The sequence below is a fragment of the Typopeltis vanoorti genome, chromosome 8, assembly GCF_054136105.1.
Source record: "Typopeltis vanoorti isolate ZY-2024b chromosome 8, IOZ_Tvanoo_1.0, whole genome shotgun sequence".
NCBI lineage: Eukaryota > Metazoa > Arthropoda > Arachnida > Uropygi > Thelyphonidae > Typopeltis > Typopeltis vanoorti.
The window spans coordinates 152,596,389-152,609,578 of record NC_143556.1 but is presented as its reverse complement, the minus strand read 5'-3'; the positions used below and the strand labels follow the sequence as shown (position 1 = coordinate 152,609,578).

Here is a 13,190-nt window from a genome sequence, read left to right as displayed (position 1 = left end):
CGATTACCACACTATAGGCTTAGAAAACAATTGTTTCCTTATTTTAGGAGCAGCAAAGATACAAGAGCAAGTACAGAAAGAAAGAAAGAAATGTATAAAATATGAAAGCAATTTAGAATTAATTCAAACTAGGAATTGTTTAAGAATTCAAAAAGGAAATGAGCAGTCTGATTTCTCTATCAAAAGACCTAGTGTGAAAAATTTTTCAGAGGAAGAGTAAGCCTTTGTTGGATTCTGAATGAAGAAAAATTTAAATTATTAATACTCTCCTCAGAATCCAACATAATCCACCAAGCAAGACTTCTGTAAATATTATTTAATGTAAATCATTTATTTATAATTTAATACTCATATAACTACTTTTAATTTTATCTAATATTTAATTATTTAATCAAGATATGTATTAATAATGAAAAGACTGTATTAAATATTATTAAGCTATTTTAATTATTACTATGTTAATATTATAAGAACTTGTATTTGATAATTTAACTGCGCATTATATGAAATGTAAATATTCTCTATTTATTCCCGTTTGTAAAGTTTAACGTTATCTAATAGCTCAATTTTATTTATGTTTTGTTTTGTTGTCATGGAGACGCATGTAAGTAAGCGAGTGCGAGAATTGGAACAGAACGTGAAGAGGAGGTTTATTGAAAATGCTGAAAGTTTACTGGAAAGTTAAAGAGATCTCGAGAAGAATTTAGGTGGGAAAAATGGATATAAAAAGGAGGAACGCTGGAAAAAAAAAGAATTAGGAGATAGAGCATTAGAGATTTATTAGAGAGAGAAGGATTGGCATTAGGTTGGAATCGGGCATTCGGCAATCACAGTGCGATAATAGCGAGTCGGCAAGTCACTCAAGCAACTAAATAAAGTCTACAAGTTGAGAAGTAGTTAGCTAATAAGTTTCTGAATAACAAATAAAGCAACGGAAGATAGCTGAGTGACTACTGAATGACTAGCGATATTTTAGTTGAGATTTATTTTCAGGGCCGACCTTTCAAGGACACAATGAAATATGAAGCATAGTAAGAAGTAACTAGAGAATAAATAGAGGCAACAGGGTTGTGTTTAATGATAGCGGTGTTTAGAATTATAGTGCCTAAAGAATTATTTGAATGCCAGAGGAATGAACATCTGTACATATAAAACCCCAAGTTAAAGAATTATTGTGTATTGCCCTAATTCAAGAGTAATCAGTAGTGCTCCATACAAGAACATCTGATTATATGTATTGTGCCCGTAAATTAATTCAGTTAATGCTAGAAGATTTATTTTAATGAGTGCTGTTTATTGTTGAAAGTGTTTACAGTTATAAAAAGTGTTTGTGTGTATGTTGATGAAGGAAGAAGATTAACGGTAAGATTATTCCAACTTTAATATTTCTGTTCAGAGAAGTGAGTGAGTTTCATCTTAGAATTCCTTGATGTTAACAGTAACTATCGCGGAGAATTAAAAGAAGCGTAAAATTAAAAGTGTCTGTTTATGAAGAGGTATTACTGCAATTTTTATTGTATTTGGAACTTAAGGAACTATGAAAAGACTGTGATATAGAGATAACAGATTTATCTTGTCAGAGTTTGGTTGTACTTATCGGAGAAGCTGATGTGATTGTGATATCTTAATTACTGATTTGAAGTTAAGTGTAAAATTTATGATTTTAAAATTAAATGTTTGTTTTTGTTAATGAAAAGTTGTATTTTGCCTGAATCTCTTTTACTGCACCATTCATAAAATATTCAAACCAAAGCAGGAAAATTAAGTAAGTTAAATATACTCGGCCAGTATATATAATAACATAGGATCGGTGTCGAGGCTACCTGGTGAACGGACATGCTACCGGAGAGCTCCTGAGAGATTTGTGTTTTTTGTTGATTTATTGGTGTTTTGGATTCAATTTAATGGACTTAAGTGTGTAATTTTGATATATTATTGGAGCTTTATTAGCGTGGTTAGTGTACTAAAGTGTTTTATAACATAATCTATGTCGGGAAGTCGCCGCTAGATGAATTCGTAATGTGTAGTGTTCGTGCAAGCTCCAGATAAGATAAGTATCATTTTCAGTTATCGATACAAATTACTTAATATTGTGTAGTTTTGTTTTGTTTGCCTTGCGTATTTTATTGCGTTTATTTTTGGTGTGTTATAACATATAATTTGACAAAACACGTTGCAAATAAATATGACACCTGTGCGAAGGAAAATGGCGGCCAGTAATGAAGGTTCGCCATCGTTATCAAAGAACGGTAGCATAAAAGAAATGAGTCAGTGTACTAGCTGTGAAATGTACGCTTTGCGGAGTGCGGTCGGAGTGTGGTTAGATGATAATAAAGGATTGAATGTGTGTAGAAAATGTAGGGAGAATGAGGAATTGAAGTGTATTTCGGATCGTGAGTGTGATTTTTTTGTCAACCTTCAGAATGAAGGAAATAGGGATATGACAAGAAACGGCAAAGTTGTACATGAAAATTGTGAGAGTGTGAAGGTAGAAAGTGTGAATGATAGTATAAATGGTTTCTCAGAGAACAAAAAAGATGAGATAGATGCATTGAGTGAGATCGCGTTGTTGAATAGTGCGATAGAAAGAGCAAAACAGCAGTTAGAGTGCATGAACAAAAGTAGACTGAATGAACCAACCAATAATAAAAGGTATGACAGGAAAAATAGACGTATGAATGTGAACATGAACAAAATGAAGGATAGAGTGCTGTATGGAGACTCGTTAGTACGAGGTGTGTTAGTAGAGGATTTGACAAAATCGTACCAACCTGGTGCGACCATAAAGGACGTAACTGCATCTATTAGAGAGCAAAAGGAAAGGGTGAAAGAAGTGATTGTTGTGGCAGGTACGAATGATTTGAAAGGAGATAAAATGGAAATGATAGAAGACCTGAATGAATTGTTTGAGGTAGCAAAAGAAAAGAGTGAGAGAATTAGAATGATTAGTCTTTTGCCACGGTATGACAGTGAAATGTTTAAAAGGAGGGCTATAATTGCGAATGACTTTATGCGTGGGTTATGTATGACGAGTGGTGTGGAATTTGTGGATGTGTGAAGTGAGTTTGATGGGCGAAAGGATCTATATAAGATGGATGGTTTGCATTTGAATGGTTATGGTGTAAGAAGACTTGAGAAAGTGTTGTTGAATGTAGTGGATGTGCAAATTCAGGGAAACTAGATTTGTTAGGGTGGGGGAGTAGAGATACAGTCCTTATGGAGGCAGTTGAATGTAAGAATGAATATAATATGCCAGAGCAAATAAGGACAACAAATCTGAGTGGGATAGTTAATATAAGGCATCAAGGTAGGGTTGGGGCTAATGGGGGTCTTAAATTCATGTACACTAATACTAGGAGTATTAGGAACAAGAAGGAAGAGTTTTTGGCTATGGTTGGCACTTCCAGACAACAGGTTATAGGTATCAGTGAAACATGGCTGACTGTAGATGATATAACTAGTGGGATTGAATGTGATGGGTATAGTGTGTTCAGGAATGACAGAGAGAATAAAATGGGGGGAGGAGTATTGTTGATGATAGCTGATGAGCTCCAGCCAAGGAGAAAAGAAGTTGAATTGCAGGATAGAGAAAAGAGGACATTTGAGGCCATTTGGTGTGAGATTGTGGCTAGCAGAACTAAATATACAATTGGGTGCTGCTATAGACCAGGTGATGGAAAAGATGGTGGTGACAGTATGCACAAGCAAATAGAAGAAATGGGTGGAAGGAGGGTGATTATTATGGGAGATTTCAACTATGGTCGCATTGATTGGAGTGAGGAGAGGACACACGGGAGGAAGGAACTGGATTTTATGCGGTTATTAAGGGATAACTATCTGCGACAGCATGTAATGGAAAATACTAGGGGTCAGAGAGTGCTTGACCTAGTAATTACATCTGAAGATTTGGCTGTAACAAATATGACCACATTGCCACCAATTGGTGAGAGTGATCATAGGGTCTTAACTTGGGAGGTGGATAAATGTGTAGAATTTTCAATTAAGACAGGGTACATGTGGAATTATCGGGCTGGAAAGTATGACAAGCTTAGGAGTTTGATTGGTTCAGTGCCATGGCATGTACAACTGCAAGGACTAGAAGTTGATAGTGCATGGGAGGTAGTTAAGAAGTGCTTGCATGAGGCAATGGCTGACTGTATACCTAGAGTCCGAATAATAAATCAAGTAGGGGTTAAATGGATGAATAACACCATTAAGCTTGAGTTGCAAAAAAAGAAACAACTATGGAGGGAATTTAAGGAGAAGGGTGACCAGCAGGCACATGAACGGTATAAAGCGCAGGCCAGAAGGGTGACGAGTGTGGTAAGAAAAGCAAAAAAGGATTACGAAAGAACATTGGCCATGCAGGCTAAAGAGAATCCTAAACAGTTTTTTAGATATGTAGCAAGTAAAAGGAAAAATGTACATGGCAGATTGATTTTAAAGAATGCCGATGGTAGAGAGGTAACTGAATCAGTTCAGATAGTTGAGTTACTGAGTGAGCAATTTTCAAAAGTATATCATCCAGGTGGTGACATTGCAGAAACGAATAAACCAGTAGATGATATGGGAATTGTGGTTAATGAAGTGGAGGTGAGTAGTCTATTGCATAACCTCAATGTCAATACATCTGTGGGATTGGATGGTATACCAGCTCATGTTGTACGAGAAGCAGCTAAAGAATTGTCAGTACCCTTGGCCATTTTGTTTAATTTGAGTCTCCGGTCTGGGTTAGTCCTGAGCGGGTGAAAAGAGGGGAAAATAGTTCCACTGCATAAAGGTGGTTCCAAGACTGCTGTTGTAAATTACCGACCAATTAGCATATCAGGAATCATTGTCAAGGTCTTAGAGAAATTAGTCAAGAAAAGAATACAGGATTGGATAGATGAAAATGGGATATTGTATGGGGGACAACATGGTTTTGTGAAGGGTAGATCATGCCTCAGTAACTTGCTCACGTTTTATAACACAGTGACGGCTGAACTGGATAGGGGTAATGGGTTTACAGTGATACTACTGGACCTTGCCAAGGCCTTTGATAGGATACCACATGGAACCCTAATCAGTAAACTGGAGCAGATGGGTATAGATATAGGGTTGGTGAGATGGATAAGAGGGTGGTTGAAGGAGAGATATCAAAGAGTGGTTTATTCAGGAGTGGAGTCTAAAAGACGTCTTGTGACTAGTGGAGTGCCACAGGGCTCTGTTCTTGGACCACTGCTTTTCAATTTGTTCATCAATGATATTGGAAAGGATCTGAGAGGAAGTGTTCACTTGTTTGCTGATGATGCAAAGTTGGGTAGAGCAATTGTGAGTGCACAAGATGTCAAAATTTTACAGGATGATTTGGATAGTTTGGAGGACTGGGCTAGGAAAAATGGATGTCAATTTAATGTGGCAAAGTGTAAGGTTATGCACTTTGGGGTGAAAAGAATAGCAGCAGTATATCGCATTGGTGGAATCATACTCCAGGAGATTGATGAGGCCAGGGATTTGGGAGTGTTGGTGGATAGGGAGTTGAAGTTTAGGGGGCACATTGCAAAAGTAACTAAAACAGCTCACCAAATCACTTGGCTTCTGAAAAATACTTTAACATGCAGAGCCGAACAAGTTGTTGTTCCTCTGTATCGAGCCTTGATAAGACCCCATCTGGACTTCTGTGCCCAGCTATGGGCACCACACCAGGGTTTCTTCGTGATGGGGAGGAAGTGGAGAGGGTCCAGAGACGAGTGACCAAGATGATAGCAGGTCTGTGGAATGAATCTTATGAGAATAGGTTGAAGATTTGTGAGTTGCAGAAATTGGATGATAGGCGAAGGAGGGGTGATATGATTGAGACATTCAAATTACTGAAGGGTTTTTATAAGATTGATCCAGAAGATATTTTTGAAAATATGACTGGTGGTGGGAGGACTAGGGGCCATACATGGAAGCTGGGCAACAGCGTGGTTGACAAGGGTGTTAGAGCTAGGTTCTTTACTTGGAGAGCGGTAAATGAGTGGAATAAGCTTCCAAAGTCTGTTGTGGGTGCTACGACCGTGAATGAGTTCAAGGCAAGGTATGATAGATACTGTGTGAATGTTGAATAGTTGTTCTTGACATGATGTTAGGGCCTCCCTCGATGAGTCTGTCGACTCCTTGGAGTTTCCCGGAACAATAATAATAATAATAATAATAATAACATCATATAAAAGAGGATAGTTGTGAGTTGATTTTTCTTCAATTCTTGAACTAATTCAGATATAGAGTGGCGCAGTGTATAAATATAAATTTTCTCTATATTGAATTAGAAATCAACTAGCAACTTATAATTTTGTTTAAGAACATCATAGTGACTAACATGTTGGATCCAAAGTATAAATTAAGAAGTAGGATCCAACAGTGCAGAACATCAGTAGAGTGGAAGTGACAGAGGCCATGAAGAGGATGAGGAATGGAAAATCGGTGCACCCCGACAGGATTCCAGTGGAGGAATGGAAGGCACTGAGGAAGAGGGAATTGACCTGCTGTGGGACTTGTTCATGAAAGTTTACCAACAGGAAAATATATCCGAGGAATGGAGGGAGAGTACTCTTGTCCCCATCTACAAGGGTAAAGGGGATGCACTGTAAAAATTACAGAGGAATAAAGTTGATGTCCCACACAATGAAAATCCTAGAAAGGCTTCTTGATAGAAGATTGAGGAAGGAGGTGGAGATTGTAAAGGAACAATTTGGCTTTATGCCTAGTAGATCAACAACAGATGCTATCTTTGGGTTATGGCAGATGATGGAAAAGTTTCGAGAGAAACAACGGGAGCTACATCTGGCATTTGTTGATCTGGAGAAAGATGAGAAGGAAGTGGGATGCAGGATACATGCGGGTTGGAGGAACTGGAGGGAGGTGGCTGGAGTGTTATGCGATAAGAGGGTGCAGATCAATCTGAAAGGCAATATCTATAGGACAGTAATGAGGCTAGCTATAACGTATGCTATAGAAACTGCGGCGCTGAGGAAAAATAACATCAGCAGAATGAGAATGCTTAGGTGGATGTGCGGTGTGACCAGAAAGGATCGTCTGAGAAATGACTATGTAAGGGGAAACAGTAAAAGGTACGAACTTAGGAGCGAAGATACAGGAGGCAAGGTTGAGATGGTTTGGTCATGTGATGAGGAGAGAGGACAAATATGTGGGAATGCAGATGGATGTGCAAGGAAGGAGGAAGCGTGGGCGGCCAAAGAAGAGATGGAGAGAGCTGGCAGAAGAGGACTTGAGGATGAAGAACTTGGATGTGGTGACAGCCCAAGACAGGATGATGTGGAGGAGACTCATCAACAGTGACCCCACTTAAGTGGGAGAAGCTGAAGAAGAAGTATTTATCAGTGATATTACCTTTATTACAGTTCTGTCACAAGGAATGAAAAGCTTGTACCTGTAATTGCAACTAGACATTTATGGGATGTGCTACAGCACATTCCCTTAAAATTTAAGTTTCTTATTTTCACTAAAATTGTTACATAATATTAAAATGTGCCTCTGCATCATCAAAATATATGCACATGCCAGGTTTCTCTACAATAAGTTTTAAGACATTGAAATCTATTATACAGTGGGCAAAGTAATATTTTCTGTTAATGAACTCTTACAACTAATGCAGCTAGCAAGATGTATCCTGGCTTTCACTCTTAGTGCATATATCTTAAAACTAGATGGAAAGCATCTGATAGATGTGATGGTTTGCACTACCAACAGGTGAAGTTTTGGACTCTGTTTAACTTGATGTGCATCTATAGCTGTGATAAAGCTTTAATGAATCAAATGCCAAAAAAATAAACTCAATGAAACTGAAACTGCTGTGTAATTTTTAAACTATATACAAATTTCAGTTCTATATTTATGATAATAGCAATTCAGTGATAAAACCAAAAGAATAATTTGTCCCAAATTTTGTACCCGAGCAATTTTGTATTAAAGTTAAAAACTAAAGATTCAACCTAATTTTTCACAACTCGAAATACAGTGCAAGTGATATTAGTTTTAAAAATTCTATGTAATAAGCATTAATATTCTCAAGTTACTCTTTTTATACATACAATCCCAAATTTGTACACAGTAAAGGAAAAACATAAAATGCCGATTTAATTTAAAAAGAAATTTTTTTTTTTTTTAAAGTTAGTTTTTACACAGTATTTCCATCAAGTGTAAACTTTGATTAAATAAAACAAGAACTCTTCCTCTTGAGGGTGTATATTAAAAAATAGCACTACAAGCAAACACCAGCAAAAACTGCAGGTAGGAAATTTTTACTGATACATGAAGTCCTCAATACAATTCATCTTGCAGTGACAACCTGAGAGAGTGCATCACTGAGACTTCAAACAATTAATCTTCAAAGTCATTTAAATTCTTCTTTACAAATTAACAACGGGCTAGCAGCCTTCATATTATTAGATACACTTCCATTGGAATCCTAAGTATCACCACCTGTTGCGAAAGGCAAAACAAGTAATAATTCTCTTGATCAAAGTGCCAAAGCAGCTGCAAACCTCGTTTGAAGAGTAAAGTGTTAGCCGTGTTCTCTTCTAAAGGGCAATAAGTTTTCAAGTGATAGAAGGAAGTAAACGCCATCAAGCCTGATGTTGGCTCCAGCTATGCCATATCTGAAAAATAAATTGGACTTATTAGCAACTGCATATTTTAGTATTAAGTTCAATCACATTTAACAGGATGTTTCACTTCTGTTTATTATAGGGATGTGCCAAAGCATGATTTAGTAGAACAAACAAAACTAAATATCTAGTTTCCAATTTTACTGAAGCATACCAAATTAAATTTGATAAAAATGTTTTAAACAAAAAAATGCACTTGTTAATGTCTGGTTTTGTAAAATAATAAAGAAAGATATATATGTGATATTACTCCACCTAACAATGCAACCACATGACATGCAAAAATAACATTTTACTTTCCTTAAATTTAATAAAAGACATTTAATTCTACAAGGAATTTAAAAAAAAAATACATACAGATGAGAGTAGAAAACATTGCTCTTATTTCCTTAAATACTAAAATAAAAACATTAATGGAATTTTATATATCACAATTTATTGTGATATACAAAATTCTTTGAAAAACCTTTGCACTATACACTGGTATAGTATGCCCATAGATGCGAGACCCTTTGACACTTCTGTGCATGTCACAAGAAGGAGAATCCATTCTGATAATAGGGTAATCAATGTACAAGCTACTACTACTAGTACAGCGACAGACAAGAAAGCACATGATTTCACGTGTTGGCAACCAACTCATACATCCTTCATTTTTTTTTTTACCTTCAGCATAAATCGATTATCCTTGGCAAGTCGCCAAGCGAAGTTCTCCCAAGTGTGGGCGTACTATAGTTGGTGCTGAAAGAAACTTTCTATTTCACTCAAATGGGCAATATGATTTTCCATTCTTGCCACTAAACTAATGAATTATCAGTTCTTTTTAAGTGATTTATTAAAATATATAATCATCTCATCACTAACATTTTACAGTGATTCATTCTGCTTCCAACTGTCTGGCAATACAACAGTAGAGGAGGTGTATTGTTAAAAATGCATATCACTGAATTTGATAACGGAATGTGGTTCCATCAAAATTCATAGAAAATTGCTAATCGAAAGACAGGTTTACCGAACAATTCATCAAACAACAATTTGCCACAAATGCAATTGATCGAAAAAACAATAGTTTTCAAGAAAATTGATTTTTCAATGAATTCTTTCAAAATTCACTGAAATCAATTTCCTTGAAAACTATTGTTTCAAAATGTTCGGTAAGAATATCTAACATTGTCCAAGATGTACGTAACATATATAGGTAGTCATATTGAGATGTTATCATTATGTTATTGTTTATCTAGACAAAAAAAAGTTCATTCTACCTAATTTTTTCACAACAATAATCAGATTAAAATCTGAACTGACAAATTTTAATATAGAATGAAATTTCATTTTATTTCATAAAATAAATGTAATGAAAATTTCTTAACTAGAAAATTTCATTAAACTTCATCTAGCTAGAGCAGAATTATTAATATCGTTTTGAAACTTCTTTACAAAAATTTTCTAATAAAAGTGATCCTGTTGAGATTACAACTGAACCACAAAGACTTCTTGTGCGTTTTACAAATTCTGATGTTTGCACGCGTTCCACTAAGTCAGAGAATTATTACAATATAACATGCCAATGCTATCCCTTTGTAGCCCTGAATATAATTGAACTGAAAACTAGAACGTTTCAACAAATTTTTGTAAAAGTTCAAATCCCAAATCTGAGTAAAATTTATTCTCCATAGTTCAGTTGGTATAAACAAAGCCCTTTAGTTAGACCTGATTTCAAATCCAGTACATGACAAAGAATTTTTATCAGTCCTCTTCAACTGAAGGTGAGTTATCCAGTCTAATATGGAGATAGCAGGCTCTTGTTTTAATGATTTTGGAGGAGAGCGGAAGAATAGTAGTGACCGATTCAGCAGAGCACTGTCCATGAAAGTACAAGAGGCACAAGAAATTGAACATCTCTGAGAGGGATTGAAGTGGGTATGTGAGAAAGGGATCATTAATTAGCCAGATTGCCCTCTTCTGGATAGAATTGGGTAATCTTAGAGAGAACTTTGGTGCAACACCCCAAATATGGGAGCAATATTCCATGGCTGAGCAGATTTTGGCTTTGTATAGAGTTAGCAGCTGTGAAGGTGCATAGTAGTGTCTTTGCAAAAAAAGTACACACCAAGTTTTTTGCCAGATGCAAAAGCTATAGATGAAACGTGGTTGTGACAGGAAAGATTGGAGGTGCAGGTCAGCCTGCACAGAGAAAGCTGATCGTGTTTGGATATCTCAGTACTACTGAAGGTAATACTGAGAGAATAAGGGAGAGAGAGAGAGAGAGCTCTTTCTTGCGAGAAATCCGACAGGACTAAGTTTTGGGGCATTTAAATGTACACGGTTATCCTTGCCCTGCTGCGATATAGCTAGGAGATCTGAGTTTAGGTCCATGGTCAAATAGATCTTGAGGATTCTAAAACGTGAGCACTAACAGTTTTGTCGAATGAAAAGGAGGAATGGAGTGTACTGTCAGCGGCAAAGTTATGGATAGGACTGGAAGACTCTGAGAGCAGGTCACTTACATACAAAAAGAAGAGAGCAGGTGAAAGAACAGAACCCTGGGGCACTCCTGCATTGGTGGGAGAAATCTGAGGAGAGCAAGCTGTCCACCATGACAAACAGTGAGCGACTAGTGAGAAAGTTGGTGATCCAGTTGCGGAGTGAGCAAAGAGGTGATCCTGTTGGCTAGGCTAGACTGTTGGGTGGGAGGCTTAAAATTAATGTTTCCCCTAATCTTGGGAATCTTGAGAAGTTTAAAATAACCATACTCATTTAGATTAGGTCATCATCATCATCAAATTCCTACCATGTACCCTCAATGGGTGTACAGGATATGATAGTACTACATGAAAAAAATTACATCATTACTAACTTCCTATCTACAATTTTCCTCAAAATCAGTCTATTACTTGTCAAGACTCCAACATTATCAGATCTTATATTTCTATCGTCTAAGGCACTTTGTATCATATCAATCCACCTATATCTTCCTCTGGGTCGTTTTGCTGCCAACCTGGCAGAGAACACTTGTTTTGCTAATCTTTCTTCGCACATTCTGTTTAAGTGACCATACTACCTGAGATTAGCTCTGCTAATGCATTCCTGGATGTTGACAATGTCAAGTTCTTTCCTAATATCCTCGTTTTTAATATGATATTGCCATTGATGCCATCTGGTCACGCCTCTAATCCTTCTCAGGACTCTCATATCTGAGGTCTCTAGTCTTTGGTCAAGTGTTTCACTTCTGACCCAGCTCTCAGATCCATAAGTTAAAACTGGTTTGAACATTGTCTTGTATACAGCTAATTTAATTAATTAATAGATTAATTACTGTCACTTGTAACACATTGTTCTACATTTTTTTGGTTTCCAATAACATTAGTTTCACTGAAACCAAAAAGATATAGAGTTGTGTTACAAATTGCAATAAATAATCTGCCTACAATATGTATGCCAGAAGCAATTCCAAGTTCCATTACTGCAATAATGAGCTCATTATGAGATTTAATGGAATAAATATAGCACATAATTAAACAACACGTTTAATGACTTCTATGTTTCAACTCAGTCACTGAGACATCATCAGGGAAATAATATTAAATTTGAAAAAACAAACAAATTTGCACATGCACTAAGTGGAAAAGATTAGCCTGAAAGCCTAAAGTCCTATAAAGGGTGCCTTCTATGGGCACTGCTGGTTACTCATAGCTGTATTGGGCAGAGGCCTGAGAATTAGTTTCCCAAATATTGGGAAGTTTAATAGAACCTTATTTATTAAGATTAGGGTTTTTTTTTTTTTCTCTTTTTTAAATTCTGCTGCTAATTGTAAAAATAAGTCTTTCAAATTTGTGTTTTTCTTTTGTGGTGAAGCTATTTTTTTACTTGATACTGTACAAAGTATCTAAGGCATTGTTAGCAAGCCCTGACTGACCATACTTATGGCGACAGATGTATTTTTTATGTTCTTCTAGGCAGATGTTAACACATCTCCCAGTTTGACCATAATAAGATAAACTGCAGGAACAAGGAACTTTGTAAACACCCACAACTGATAGAGGAGCCTCAGGAGAGCAGATGAGTGTAGCCAGCTTTAGATGAGGTTTGAAACCTATGAAGAGATTTCATTCACTTTTTTTTTTCTTTTCTTTTTAAAAGAGTTCTGGCTATTTTTTTTCTGAAGTGCCCTAGATATAAGGAAGAACAATGATAACATTACTATAGTCAACACCGAGAGTAATGAGAAGAGATGGTAGGAACAATTCGTTGACCTTTTGGCATTCAGCCTCGGCAGAACAGAGATTGGAGGCTCTACTAACAAGGGTTTTGATAACACTATACTGTTGAGAGGGAGGATGATGGGAAAGTTTGTGCATCTACCTACGTGGGTAAATTTTCTGTAAACTGAGAAAGAAAGGGTGTCATTGAGGAGATGTGTAATTAGAGCGTCTAGAAAAGGCAGGCTATTATTATTTTCTTTTTCTATAGTTAACTGGATTATGGGATACTGTCTGTATAGATGGAGGAGGAAGGAGTTTAACGTGTTTGAGCTGTGTGGCC

General features: G+C 36.5%; 1 protein-coding gene across 1 annotated transcript in view; it reads right to left on the bottom strand.

The window, feature by feature from the left end:
- Positions 1 to 8,210: 8,210 nt before the first annotated feature.
- Positions 8,211 to 13,190, bottom strand: part of mask (multiple ankyrin repeats single KH domain) — an 823,307-nt gene continuing 818,327 nt past the window's right edge. The window contains 1 exon segment of the mRNA XM_090396371.1: positions 8,211 to 8,639. The gene's annotated coding sequence lies outside the window, so the exon portion shown is untranslated.